The sequence below is a fragment of the Balaenoptera physalus genome, assembly GCF_965194825.1.
Source record: "Balaenoptera physalus genome assembly, chromosome: 19".
NCBI classification, from domain to species: domain Eukaryota; kingdom Metazoa; phylum Chordata; class Mammalia; order Artiodactyla; family Balaenopteridae; genus Balaenoptera; species Balaenoptera physalus.
In genome coordinates, this window is record NC_138900.1 from 45,116,501 (window position 1) to 45,132,431 (window position 15,931).

The following is a 15,931-nucleotide window of genomic DNA, read 5'->3' on the forward strand; positions in this document are numbered from 1 at the left end:
TTGTGACTTTCTGTCTGAATTAAAAAAAAAAAAATCCCACAAGGACTCAGAGGCAAAGAATATACAAATCAATTTTCACTGCAAAGTAAAGGAGCTGTTACAGTGGAGGATTACTGGACTGAATGTCAATATTATGACATAGTATGAGTGTGTTTCATGTTTGGTAATTGCAATCATTGTTGCTTTTGTTGTGGTCATCCATGTACAATGCTTGGTGTCAGTCTATTTATCTCTTGTAAAAATAAAATACAGTGTGTGTGTGTGAAAAAAAAAAAAAAGAACAAATTAAAGGGGCACCTTTCTTTTTTAGTGCAAAAAAAACCAAAATGGCAATATTAAGTCCTCACCTACCATAATTAAATTAAATGTAATTAAATTGAATTATCCAATCAAAAAACACATAGTGGATGAGTGGATTAAAAAAGAAACCCACATAACTGTATGCTGCTTACAAGAGACTGACTTTAGCTTCAAGGACACACATAGGCTGAAAGTGAAGGGATAGAAAAAGACCGTCCATGTGAATGGTAACCAAAAGAGAGCATGGGTGGCTATACTTAGACAAAACAGATTTTCAGTCAAAATCTGCCACAAGAAACAAAGACGGTCAGTACATAATTAGAAAGAGGTCAATTCATCAAGAGTACATAACAATTATAACTATATATGCACCTAATATTGGAGTGCTTAAATATGTAAAGCAAATATTAACAGAATAGAAGGGACTAATATACAGAAATATTAATAATACCAATAGACAACAATGGATAGGCAATCCAGAAAGAAAATCAATAAGGAAACTGCAAACTTGAATAACACTATAATCAATTATGGATCTAACAGACATTTATAGAACATTCCATCCAATAATAGAAGAATACACATTCTTCACCAGTACACCTGAAACATTCTCCAGAATAGGGCATATGTTAGGCCACAAAATAAGCCTTAACAAATTAAAGAAGACTGAAATCACATCAAGTATCTTTTCTGACCACAGTGGCATGAAACTAGAAATCAGTAACAGGAGAAATCCTGAAAAATTTACTAAACAACACACTCTTGAACAACCAATGAGTCAAAGAGGAAATCAAAAGGGAAATAAAAAAGTATCTTGAGACAAATGGAAGTGGAATCACAAAAAACAAAATTTATGGGCTGCAGCAAAAACAGTTCTAAGAGGAAAGTTTATCATGATAAATGCTTACATTAAAAACATCTCAAATGAGTCAGCTCTACCCACCACCAGAGCCTCCCATCAAGCCTCTTAGATAGCCTCAACCACCAGAGGGCAGACAACAGAAGCAAGAAAAACTACAATCCTGCAGCCTGTGGACCAAAAACCACAGTTACAGAAAGATAGAGAAGATGAAAAGGCAGAGGGCTAGGTACCAGATGAAGGAACAAGAAAAAACCCCAGAAAAACAACTAAATGAAGTGGAGATAGGCAACCTTCCAGACAAAGAATTCAGAATAATGATAGTGAAGATGATCCAGGACCTCGGAATAAGAATGGAGGCAAAGATTGAGAAGATGCAAGAAATGATTAACAAAGACCTAGAAGAATTAAAGAACAAACAAACAGAGATGACCAATACAATAACTGAAATGAAAACTACACTAGAAGGAATCAATAGCAGAATAACTGAGGCAGAAGAACGGATAAGTGACCTGGAAGACAGAATGGTGGAATTCACTGCTGCGGAACAGACTAAAGAAAAAAGAATGAAAAGAAATGAAGACAGCCTAAGAGACCTCTGGGACAACATTAAACGCAACAACATTCGCATTATAGGGGTCCCAGAAGGAGAAGAGAGAGAGAAAGGACCAGAGAAAATATTTGAAGAGATTATAGTCGAAAACTTCCCTAACATGGGAAAGGAAATAGCCACCCAAGTCCAGGAAGCGCAGAGAGTCCCATACAGAATAAACCCAAGGAGAAACACGCCGAGACACATAGTAATCAAAGTGGCAAAAATTAAAGACAAAGAAAAATTATTGAAAGCAGCAAGGGAAAAACGACAAATAACATACAAGGGAACTCCCATAAGGTTAACAGCTGATTTCTCAGCAGAAACTCTGCAAGCCAGAAGGGAGTGGCATGATATACTTAAAGTGATGAAAGGGAAGAACCTACAACCAAGATTACTCTACCCGGCAAGGATCTCATTTAGATTTGATGGAGAAATCAAAAGCTTTACAGACAAGCAAAAGCTACGAGAATTCAGCACCACCAAACCAGCTCTACAACAAATGCTAAAGGAACTTCTCTAAGTGGGAAACACAAGAGAAGAAAAGGACCTACAAAAACAAACCCAAAACAATTAAGAAAATGGTCATAGGAACATACATATCGATAATTACCTTAAACGTGAATGGATTAAACGCCCCAACCAAAAGACATAGACTGGCTGAATGGATACAAAAACAAGACCCATATATATGCTGTCTACAAGAGACCCACTTTAGACCTAGGGACACATACAGACTGAAAGTGAGGGGATGGAAAAAGATATTCCATGCAAATGGAAATCAAAAGAAAGCTGGAGTAGCTATACTCATATCAGATAAAATAGACTTTAAAATAAAGAATGTTACAAGAGACAAGGAAGGACACTACATAATGATCCAGGGATCAATCCAAGAAGAAGATATAACAATTATAAATATATATGCACCCAACATAGGAGCACCTCAATACATAAGGCAACTGCTAACAGCTATAAAAGAGGAAATCGACAGTAACACAATAATAGTGGGGGACTTTAACACTTCACTTACACCAATGGACAGATCATCCAAAATGAAAATAAATAAGGAAACAGAAGCTTTAAATGACACAATAGACCAGATAGATTTAATTGATATATATAGGACATTCCATCCAAAAACAGCAGATTACACGTTCTTCTCAAGTGCGCACAGAACATTCTCCAGGATAGATCACATCTTGGGTCACAAATCAAGCCTCAGTAAATTTAAAAAAATTGAAATCATACCAAGCATCTTTTCTGACCACAACGCTATGAGATTAGAAATGAATTACAGGGAAAAAAACGTAAAAAAGACAAACACATGGAGGCTAAACAATACGTTACTAAATAACCAAGAGATCACTGAAGAAATCAAAGAGGAAATAAAAAAATACCTAGAGACAAATGACAATGAAAACACGACGACCCAAAACCTATGGGATGCAGCAAAAGCGGTTCTAAGAGGGAAGTTTATAGCTATACAAGCCTACCTCAAGAAACAAGAAAAATCTCAAGTAAACAATCTAACCTTACACCTAAAGAAACTAGAGAAAGAAGAACAAACAAAACCCAAAGTTAGCAGAAGGAAAGAAATCATAAAGATCAGAGCAGAAATAAATGAAATAGAAACAAAGAAAACAATAGCAAAGATCAATAAAACTAAAAGTTGGTTCTTTGAGAAGATAAACAAAATTGATAAGCCATTAGCTAGACTCATCAAGAAAAAGAGGGAGAGGACTCAAATCAATAAAATCAGAAATGAAAAAGGAGAAGTTACAACAGACACCGCAGAAATACAAAACATCCTAAGAGACTACTATAAGCAACTTTATGCCAATAAAATGGACAACCTGGAAGAAATGGACAAATTCTTAGAAAGGTATAACCTTCCAAGACTGAATCAGGAAGAAACAGAAAATATGAACAGACCAATCACAAGTAATGAAATTGAAACTGTGATTAAAAATCTTCCAACAAACAAAAGTCCAGGACCAGATGGCTTCACAGGTGAATTCTATCAAACATTTAGAGAAGAGCTAACACCCATCCTTCTCAAACTCTTCCAAAAAATTGCAGAGGAAGGAACACTCCCAAACTCATTCTATGAGGCCACCATCACCCTGATACCGAAACCAGACAAAGACACTACAAAAAAAGAAAATTACAGACCAATATCACTGATGAATATAGATGCAAAATTCCTCAACAAAATACTAGCAAACAGAATCCAACAACACATTAAAAAGATCATACACCATGATCAAGTGGGATTTATCCCAGGGATGCAAGGATTCTTCAATATACGCAAATCAATCAATGTGATACACCATATTAACAAATTGAAGAATAAAAACCATATGATAAAAAAAAAAAAAAAAAAACATCTCAAATAACCAACTAACTTTACACCTAAAGAAAATAGAAAAAGAAGAGCAAACTAAGCCCAAAGTTAGCAGGAGGAAGGAAATAACAAAAATAGAGCAAAAATAAATGAAGTAGAGAACAGATCAATGAAAATAAGAGTTGGCTTTTTGAAAAGATAAAATTGACAAATCTTTAGCTACATAAGCCAAGCATAAGACAAACAAGACTCAAATAAAATTATAAATTAAAGAGGAGATATTACAACTGATACCACAAAAACACAAAGGATCAGAAGAGACTAATATGAAAAATGATATGCCAACACAATGGATAACCTAGAAAAAATGGATAAATTCCTAGAAACATACAACCTACCAAGATTGAATCATGAGGAAACAGAAAATCAGAACAGACCAATTACTAGTATGAGATTGAAGCAGTAACCAAAAACCTCCCAACAAAGAAAAGCCCAGGACCAGCTGGCTTGAGTGAATTCTGCCAAACACTTAAAGAAGAATTAATGCCAATCCTTCTAAAACTCCTCCAAAAAATTGAAGAGGAGGGAACAGTGCCAAACTGATTTTACAAAGCCAGCATACCCTCATGCCAAAGCCAGATAAGGGTACTACAAGAAACAAAAATTACAGGTAAATCCCTAATGAACATAGATACAAAAACTCCCAACAAATTCTTGTAAATCAAACACAACAGCACATTAAAAGGGTCCTACATTATGGTCAAGTGGGATTTAACCCCAGGATGTAAGGATGGTTCAACATACACAAATTAAATAGTGTGATACACTACATTAACAGAATAAAGGATGAAAATGATATGATTATGTTGATAAAAAAATTATAGGGCTTCCCTGGTGGCGCAGTGGTTGGGAATCTGCCTGCCAGTGCAGGGGACACGGGTTCGGGCCCTGGTCTGGGAGGATCCCGCATGCCGCGGAGCGGCTGGGCCCGTGAGCCACAACTGCTGAGCCTGCGCGTCTGGAGCCTGTGCTCCGCAATGGGAGAGGCCGCGGTGGTGGGAGGCCCGCGCACCGCGATGAAGGGTGGCTCCCGCTTGCCGCAACTGGAGAAAGCCCTCGCGCAGAAACAAAGACCCAACACAGCCAAAATAAATAAATTAATTAATTAAAAAAAAAAAAAAAATTATAAACTTCAACATACTTTCATGATAAAAAAAAGTGTCAGCAAATTTGGTATAGAAGGAATGTATGTCAACATAATTAAGGTCATACATAATAAGCACACATCACACTCAACATTGAAAAACTGAAAGCTTTTCCACCAAGATCAGAAAAAAGACAATCGTTCCCCCACTCACCACTTCTATTCAATATAATACAGGAAGCCCTAGCCAGAACAATTAGGCAAGAAAAATAAATAAAATTTATCCAAATAGCAAAGGAAGAAGTAAACTTTTTTTTTTTTGCATATGATATGATCTTATATATAGAAAACCCTAAAGACTCTACCAAAAACTGTCAGAACTAATAAACAAATTGAATATAGTTGCAGGATACAAAATCAACTTATAAAAATTACTTGCATTTCTATACACTAACAACAAATTATCCAAAAACTAAATTAAGAAAATAATACCATTTACAATTGCATAAAAAAAAATCTTAGGAATAAATTTAACTGAAGTAAAAGATCCATACACTGAAAACTAAAAGACATTGATGAAAAACTGAAGAAGACACAAATAAATGGACAGATATTGTGTGTTCATATATAGGAAGAACTAATATTGCTAAAATATTCATACTATTCAAAGTAATCTACAGATTCAATACAATCTCTGTCAAAATTAAAATGACATTTTGCACAGAATTTTTTTTTTAAATTCTAAATTTTGTATGGAGCCACAGATGACCCCAAATAGCCAAAGCAATCATGAGAAGGAAGAACAAAGCTGGAGGCATCACACTTCCTGTTTTTAAACTATATGACAGAGCTATAATGACCAAAATAGTACAGTACTGGTATGAAAACAGTATACTGACCAATGGACAGAAGAGAGAGCCCAGAAGTAAACCCACACATGTATGGTCAACTAATCTTTTACAAGAACACCAAAAATACACAATGATGAAACATTTATTAAATTATTATTAAATTTATTGAAATCTCATCAATAAACGGTGTTGGAAAAATTGGATTATACGTATGCCAAAGAATGAAATTGGACCCTTATATCATAAACAAAAATTAACTCAAAATGAATTAAAGACTTAAATTTAAGACCTGAAATTGTAAAAACCCTAGAAGAAAACAGAGGAAAAACACTCCTTGACATTGTTTTTGGCAGTGATTTTTTTAGATATAATACCCAAAATACAGTCAGTTAAAAAGTGAGACTAAAAAGTTTCTGCAAAGCAAAAGAAACAATCAACAAAATGAAAAGTCAACCTACAGAATGGTAGAAAATATTTGCAAACCATGTATCTGATAAGAAATTAATATTCAAAATACATAATAAACTTATATAACTCAATAGCAAATAAATGAATGAAAGAGTAAATAAATCAAGTAAGAAATCCAATTAAAAGTGGACAAAGGAATACTATGAACAACTCTATGACCACAAATATGATGACTCAGATAAAATGGACCAATTCCTTGAAAGACATAATCTGCCAAAACTCACACATAAAGAAATAGACTATCTGAATAGGACTATATCTATTAAAGAAACTGAAACAGTTGTTAATAATCTTCCAAAAGAAAAGAACCAGGCCCAGATGGGTTTACTGGTGAATTCTACCAAACATCTAAGGAAGAAATTATACCAATTCTCTACAGGCTCTTTTGAAGGATAGAAACAGAGGGAATGCTTACTAACTCATTCTGAGGCCAGCATGACTCTAATACAAAAACAAGACAAAAATATTCCAAGAAAACTTCACACCAATACCTCTCCTAAACATAGATGCAAAAATCCTCAAAAATATATTAGCAAATCAAATCCAATGATGTATAAAAAGAATTATAAACTATGGCCAAGAGAGACTTATACAACGTACACAAAACTAGTTCAACACTTTAAAATCAATTAATGTATTTCATTACATCAGTAGGCCAAAGAAAAAAAAAGAAAAAAAATCATACGATCATATCATGCAGGAAAAGGAAATGCAGGAAAAGCATTTAATAAAATCCAATACCCATTTAGGGCAGGAATTCTCAACAAAATAGGAATAGAGAGGGAAATTCATCACCTTGCTGAAGAATATCTACAGAAACTTATAGCTAACATCTTACTTAATGACGAAAAACTTGAAGCTTTTCCACTAAGATCAGGGACAAGCAAAACGTCCCTTCTTACCATTCCTTTTCAACATCATATTAGACATTCTAGCTAATGCGAGAAGACAAAAAGGAAAATAAAAGATATATAGGTTGGGAACAAACAAACAAACAAACAAAAACTGTCTTTGTTTGCAGATGACATGATCATCTATGTAGAAAATCCCAAGAATTTACAAAACAACTCCTGGAATTAATAAGGGATTAAAGCAAGTGTGGGATGCAAGGTTAATGTATCAATACAAAAGTTAATCACTTTCCTATATATCAGCAATGATTAAGTGGGATTTGAAATTAAAACACAATATATTTACATTAGCTTAGAAAAAAATGAAATACTTAGGTATAAATCTAACAAAATATATAAAAGATCTATATAATGAAACTTATAAAATTTTGATAAATGAAGTCAAAGAAGAACTAAATAAATGGAGAGATATTCCAAGTTCACGGATGGGAGGACTCAGTAAGGTCCAGATCTCTGATGTTTCCAACTTGATCTATAGATTCCATGGAATCCCAATCAAAATCCAAGCAAGTAATTTTATGGATATTAACACACTGTTGCTAAAGTTTATTCGGAGAGACATAAGACCCAGATTAGCAAACACAATATTGAAGTAGAGGAACAAACTAAGAGGTCTGGCACTATGTATAACACAGTAATCAAGAGTGTGTTATTGGTGGAATAATGGACAAATAGATCCATGGAATAGATCAAAGAGCCCAGAAACAGACCCAAATAAATACAGCCAACTCATTTTTGACAAGGGAGCCAAGGCAATACAATGGAGCAAAGACAGTCTTTTCAACAAATTGTACTGGAACAACTGGAAATTCACATGCACAAAAAGTGAATCTAGACACAGATCTTATACCCTTTACAAAAATTAAGTCAAAATAGATCACAGACCTAAATGTAAAACACAAATTTATACAATTCATATCAGACAACAATAGGAGAAAGACTAGATACCTTTGGACATGACAATAACTTTTTATATACAACACCATAGGGACAATGCATGAGAGAAATAATTGATAAGATAGACTTCATTAAAATAAGAAACAGCTGCCCTGCAAAAGACAATGTCAGGACAATAAGACACACCACAGACTGGGAGAAAATATACAAAAGACATATCTAATAAAGGACTGTTATCCATAATATATACAGAACCCTTAAAACTCAACAATAAGAAAACAAACAATCTGATTTAAAAATGGGCCAAAGACCTGAACAGACACCTTATCAAAGAAGATATACAGATGACAAATAAGCATATGAAAAGATGCTCCACACCATATGTCCTCAGGGAAAATCAAAATAAAACAACAATGAGCTACCACTACACAGTTATTAGAATAACTAAAATCCAGAACACTGACAACACCAAATGCTGACAAGGATGTGGAACAACAGGAACTCATATTCACTGCTGGTGGGAATGCAAAATGATACAGCCACTCTGGAAAACGGTTTGGCAGTTTCTTACAAAACTAAACATATAAACACTAAGATCCAGAAATTGTACTCTTTGTTATTTACCCAAAGGAGTTGAAAACTATGCCCTCACGAAAACCTACATATAGATGTTTACAGCTGCTTTATTTGTAATTGCCAAAACTTGGAAGCAACCAAAATGTCCTTCTGTAAGTGAATGGATAAACTGTGGTACATCCAGACAATGGAACATTATTTGGTGCTAAAAAGAAACTAGCTATCAAGCCATGACAACACATCGAGAAACCTTATTTGTATATTATTAAGTGATAGAAGTCAATATGACAAGGCTACATATTGTATGATTCCAACTATATGAGATTATGTAAAAGACAAAACTATGGAGACAGTAAAAAAGGTCAGTGCCTTCCAGGTTTGGAAATGAGGAAGACAAATAGGCAGAACAGTGAAAATAATGTGTATGATACCACAGTGATGAACACGTTACTATACATTTGTCAGACGCATAGTATATACAAACCAAAAAGTGAACCATTATGTAAACTATGGACTTGGGATGATTATGATGTGTTAATGTAGGTTCATCCATTGCAACAAATGTACCACTTTGCTGGAAGATGTTGATAATGGAGGAGGCTACGTATGATAATGGGGGCAAGAGGTATTTGGGAAATATCTGTACCTTCCCCTCACTTTTGCTGTGAACCTAAAATTGGTCTAAAAATAAAGTCTTATTGAAAAAAACGGACAAAAGGCCTTAATAGACATTTTTCCAAGGAAGGCCAATAAGTATGTGACAAGATGCTCAACATCATTAATCATGAAGGAAATGCAAATCAATATCACAATGAGGTATCACTTCATACCTGCTCGGATGACGTTTATCAAAAAGACAAGCGATAACAAGTGTTGTCAACGGTGTGGAAAAAAGGGAATCCTTGTACACTGTTGGTTGGAAGGTAAATTGGTATAGCTATTGTGGAAAGCAGAATGGAGTTTCCTTGAGAAATTAAAAACCAAACTACCATATGTTCAAGCAATCCCGCTTATGAGTATATATCCAAAGGAATTAAAATCAGTATCTTGAAAGATATATGTACTCTTTTTTTTTTTTTTTAAAGTAATAACTAGGATTATTACTTATAACATTATACCAGAACATATAAGATTTTCAGAAATTTCATGTAATGTCTGAAACATTTATATTAACATAAAAAAAGAAAGATATATGTACTCTTGCGTTCACTGTAGCATTATTCACAATAGCCAAGATATGGAAACAACCTAAGTATATCCATCAATCAATGAGTGGAGAAAGAAAATGTGATACATGTGGCACAACAGAGTATTATTCAGCCTTAAAAAAAGAAAATCTTGCTATTTGTGATAACATGGATAAGCCCGGGGAACATTATACTAAGTGAAATAAGGCAGGCACAGGAAGACAAACACTGGATGATCTCATTTATGTGTGGAAAGTAAAAAAGTCAAATTCACAGAAACAATATAATGGTGGTTTACAGGTGCTGGGGGTAGAGGAGATAGGGAGTTATTTTTCAAAGGGTACCAACTTTCAGTTATAAGATGAATAAGTTCTGGGATCCAATGTATAGCATGGTGATTATATTTAATAATACTGTACTGTATATTTGAAATTTGTTAGCAGACTAAATCTAAACTATTCTCACTACACCAAAAAATGGTAAATATGTGAGGTGATGAAGTGTTAGCTTGCTTGATTGTGGTAATCATTTCGCAATGTATATGTATATCAAATCATCATGTTGTAGACCTTTTTATATATAGAGACATATGTATATACAATACGTATAATAACATACATGTGTACATATGTTTATATATTTGATCTTTGAACAAAACCAGTTTGAACTGCATGAGTCCACTTGTATGTGGGTATTTCTCAACAAATACCTACTGCAGTACTGCATGATCCTCAGTTAGTTGAATCCCCAGATGTGGAACCCCTGTTATGAAGGAACAACTGATACAGAGGAACCACAGATATGGAGGGCCGACTGTAAAGTTGTACCTGGATTTTCAACTGCACAGAGGGTTGACAGCCCCAACCCCTGTGTTGTTCAAGGGTCAATCATATATACAATTTTTATTCGTCAATTATATCTCAAAAAAGCTGGGGGGAAAAACAGAAAAAAAAAGAGGACAAATCAAGAGTTTATCCCTGAGAACTGAATAGATGTAGTAAGAATCCGTGGCCAGTACTAGAGAAATAAAGATCATCTCTAATCATCTGATAACAGCTTGGACTTAGCCCAAAGTCCAAGAGATCAATGCCATTGCATTAAAACCAGGTTGATTATCAAAATATCCATATAGCAAGAAGTGTCCTGATATGAAAAATGTCTTTCTACTAACTAACACATGGAAAATAATTCCAGCAGGATTTGTCTTGTTTTACCATAATAAAGTGATACATAAAATGAAAACCTTAATCATGGAAAAAATAATAGAAGCCTATTTAGGATTATAAAAATAATAAAAGTAATCTGATTTGAAGATGAAAATAAGAAGAATGATCCCTATTTAGTCGCATTAATAAAAGCTCCTCGGAGAAACTACCAAATTTCAGTAGGTTAACCCAATGGAAGATGAGCTCTCATTTACTTAAAAGTCAAAATGAGTGTAGTAACCTCAGTGCTTCCTGTTATCTAGTAGTTCAGTCATCTCCCAAGGGCTTTGAGTTCAATGATGGGTCCTCTGCAAGTGGAAAGAGAATTGAGAAGACACATCTCCTTGCACTGGTGATAGCTAGTCTCATGTCTCCACCTACATTCAGGATGGAAGAAGAGAATGGATTTTTGTTGGACATCTGCATAGTTTCCTAAGGCTGAGATCATACTGCAAATTTTATCACTGTGTGTCATAAGAAAAGACTTACTCTTCTGAAGATGTGCTGGAATGAACCATAGCACTCATGTCTCTTCCAAAACAGAGCAGTGAGAATTTTTAAAGCACCTACTACGTGCCTGGTACTGTACTCAACAAGGTGAGGAATACATAGTATACGGGATATGGACACTCGACTAATAATGCTGCATTACCAACAGTAAGTGAAATAGTAATAGTTAGACCAAGATAGATGTAAACAATTTCAAATTCTGTGAGCAGGGCAAGTAAGGAACTAAGAAAGGCACTTTACAGAACTTGAAGCGTGAATAAAATGTAGACAGGCAGAGAAGAAGGAGAAAGAAATTCCAATACACAGGAGATAGTGAAAAATCATGAATCATAGTTCAACGCTTCCAAAGATCACCATTGTTAATCATAATTCAAATATTTTATGAGGTTTTCATATATGACACTCTTAATAAATGACAGAAGGCTTTTAGGCTTTCACCAATTGGTGATAAAAACTGAATTATAATTAAAATTTACAAGATCTTTCAGAGTGTTCCAAACACTGTACTTTACTCATCTATTTTGAAAAAGATTGGTCTAATTGGTACAATTTCATCATTTTATCCCATGGGGATAAAGAATGTTTTACTATGGCATAGTATTTATTACAACGGCTTTTCATTTTTTGTATCCATTTGGTTTAACATTTAGAAAGAACTTGATTATATCAAAGAAAACCATAGCACAAATCACAACTGTCAGCTCATAGTTTTAGGCTTTAAATGACTAAGATAAATTACTTCATCATTGAATAAATCATTACTAATCATAATTTGTGTATGTTCTTGGACTGTGCAATTGAGACTGGCGGCACTACAGCCTGCCCAGAACTAATTGCTATAAATGTGCCAGATGTTGTAAAAATCTGGACACATTTGTGATAAAGCTGAATGGTGCAAATTCGGTATGAAGCAAGAAGGGCATGATTTAAGGGTGTAATCTATATTTCTGACATTATAGGTCAAAGAAATATAGTAAGTATAGAGAGCCTTTATTAATATTGTAAAAGGTTATTTCCCTCTGCACTAAAACCCATTTTTTTCTTTTATGTCCTGATCCTAATAGATTGGGGTTTGGCTATAAATTTCTGTGCTCCCACAAAGGGCATCAGTCTGTGGAAAAATAAGAAACCAAGGTTTAAATTAGAACACTGTTCTTTTTATTTCAGATATTAACAGAGACCTCTGCCTTGTTATACACAAAAAAGCATCATAAAATAGAATGTTTCTATTCTTTAAGAGTCCTAAGTCTATTACGACAGAAATGATATGTTAGGAAGAAGAAAAAAAAAATGCCTTGGCACTTTCTGATTCATTTAGAATTAAGCTGCATACCCCTACATTAAATAATAACCAAACATCACTTACAGGTTATGGGTATCAATATTTCCATTTTCTGAGCATTGTTATGGTAATAAAGCCTTTTAGTCAAGGAAAATATGAAGCCATAAAACTTAATGCTCTATTTGAGGAGCAATTATAGCAAATTATAAGCAACTGGGTTGTACAGAACTGCTATGAATAAAATTTTAAAGTATAATAATATACTGTAAGGATCTATATAGCTGATACTATCCATTTATGTTAAGTGTTGGTCTTTCTAAAGACAATTACCAAGAAAAGCTGGATTCCTGAAATAATTATCATATTGATTACTTAGAAATGTAGGCTTCAAATGAATTTCAGATTAAGAATTTTTAATAGTTTGGGTATAAAATACCATATATTCTCTCTTCCATCTCATTTAATGTAATAGAGAATTTGTGGCATGCTTCATAGTAACACTGTGTGTGTGTATGCTGTATGTGTGCACATTTAATTACTTTTGCAAGACAATTGTGTATTTGCTATTAACTATTTTTGACTAAATACTGCAGACACTTTACAGAACTTTAAGTATTTTACTCATGATATTCTCCAAATTAAAATCAATAAGCTTTGAAACCTACTAGATGACTGGATTCTAGTATATATGAACTATTAAATATAGTTTATAAAATTCACCTCAATAGGTGTTTTCCTATGTATGCTTTCATCAAACCATAAAACACTCAAATCAATATGTAACCAAGCAGATATATGTATTGTATCAATACATGAATTATATACCATAAATAATCATTTATTATTATCATCTATTTATTAAAACCATTTCCTAAGCTTAATAGTGATTTAGTAATTTGAATAATATTTAAGTTTGTCATTTAACTATTTTCATGCTATTTTTGATGGACATAATATTAATGAACCAGTTCACTTGAATATTATTGCAAATTTTAATTATATATTATATATTTACAATCTACTTGATATCTAATATGTTTCCCTACTAGTCTTTTTCAAAAGATATTTTCTCTTTTCTTCTATTCATATAGATTATTTGGGAGGATTTGCAGTTAATAATGAGATATGTTGGCTAGTTACTGGTTTACTTAATAATCTTTTAGCACAGCTGTGAGAGAATCTTTTTTCAGTGGGGAAATAAAAAAATTATAATGTACTTAAATGTACAGTGAATCATTCTAAATCTCTAGAGTATTCTATAGGGTCTTTGGTATTCTGAATACATATAATACATCTTTGTTGACTGAATGCATATACGAATGCAATGCAGGAATATACCAGACTATACCATAGACATATAATTGAGTGTCTGCCTTACTCATTTGTCACCAGCTTCTCTGAGATATATCAAGCCCATAGAAATTGCTAAAATGGTAGGCCTAAGTTATAATTTTATGTTTTCATAACTTGACCCACTGGCAAACTCTGATTAGCTCAGAGATAGGCACCTGTCCCTGTCCCCTGATTGTCTGCTAGTGAGTTAATTAATTTCACTTAATAATGCAAATAAGAGAAGCTGAGCTGCATTTAGGTGGTGTTATCTCTGAGCTGCATTCTCTCTTGGGATGGGATAAGAGTCAGGGCTATGGAAACCCAGAGACACATGCTAGCCAGCATAGTGTCGGAGGAAAAAAAACATTTATAAGCAGATTAAACTTTTATTCAGAGAGCAAACATATCCACACACACAAACAAAGAAAAATTAAACCATGCAATCTTTATAAGTGAGAACTGGGAAACGGCTTCAGTTTTTGAATTTTATATTCAAGTTTAAGTCTCCAGGAGGTACGTGTTACTTTCCTATTGTATGTTTGTTAATAGATACCTAAGGAATTAAATTTTGTATTCTCAATTACTACCTTTTTACTCTAAGTTACTTTCAGTAGGTTTCTTTAAGCTGCAATCGTAAGTCCCTGACATGGGAAGAAAAAGACCAAAAAAACAATGAATAAGAAATAAAGAATTCTAAGATTGTTTTTTACTAAGTTAAAATTTTAAACAATAAGTTTCAAAGAACTACCAGCCAAACACCCATAGCTGGAAAGTATGGATATTAAATTCCCTGAAATATGCTTCCTGTCCTACAAGCCCATGGTCCTGGTCCCTGAAAGCATTTGAGAATTCTTCAGAAAGAATTCACTCTTGGGCACCCTCTTTGAGTATATATAATAAGCTGTGGGTTAGCCCTTTAGACAACTAATTTTTTCTTCATAGATTTACTTTCTAGATTAAGTCCTTTAGTGTTCAACACTCACAAGTTCAACTAAGATAGGTGGAGAATTTCATACCCTAATAATTAAAGGTAGGAAGAAAGAAAAACTAGCAGATACAAAAAGAGACAGTAGTGAGTTGTGAGAGAAGAAGCAAATAAGGATCAAGAGTGGCCACAACCCAAGAAAAGGAGGAGAGAAGATCAGAAGATAACAAGGGACCAGCAGCAGAGTTTCACCCATCCAATGCTCCTATAACCTGAAGAGGAATTGCCATATTTTAGAGTCAATTTCCACAGCAACTGAGCCCTTCTTCACTAAGTACCTTTATTCTAGAAGTTTCTGTACCCCACTCCCCAGTTGGATGAGCTCTAAGGAATGAAAAAATAGCCCTTCAGATCCTGATCCCCTCACCCGAACCCCTACTCATCCCTGGAGGCTTCATTCTGTTACTCAGGCTTTTCATCTTTTCTCTAAAAATCTCTAACCAGCCCAGATTTCTTATACAAATCATCTTGCTTTTCTAGGAAAACAG

The 15,931-nt window shown here is 34.0% G+C and overlaps 1 long non-coding RNA gene across 1 annotated transcript; it reads right to left on the minus strand.

The window, feature by feature from the left end:
* Positions 1-319: 319 nt before the first annotated feature.
* On the minus strand, positions 320-10,004 carry LOC309649490. The gene is made up of 3 exons (XR_014257145.1): positions 5,287-10,004; positions 4,153-4,981; positions 320-1,233 (listed from the first exon to the last, which is right to left on the minus strand). It is a non-coding gene; the product is annotated as an uncharacterized lncRNA (long non-coding RNA).
* Positions 10,005-15,931: the final 5,927 nt, after the last annotated feature.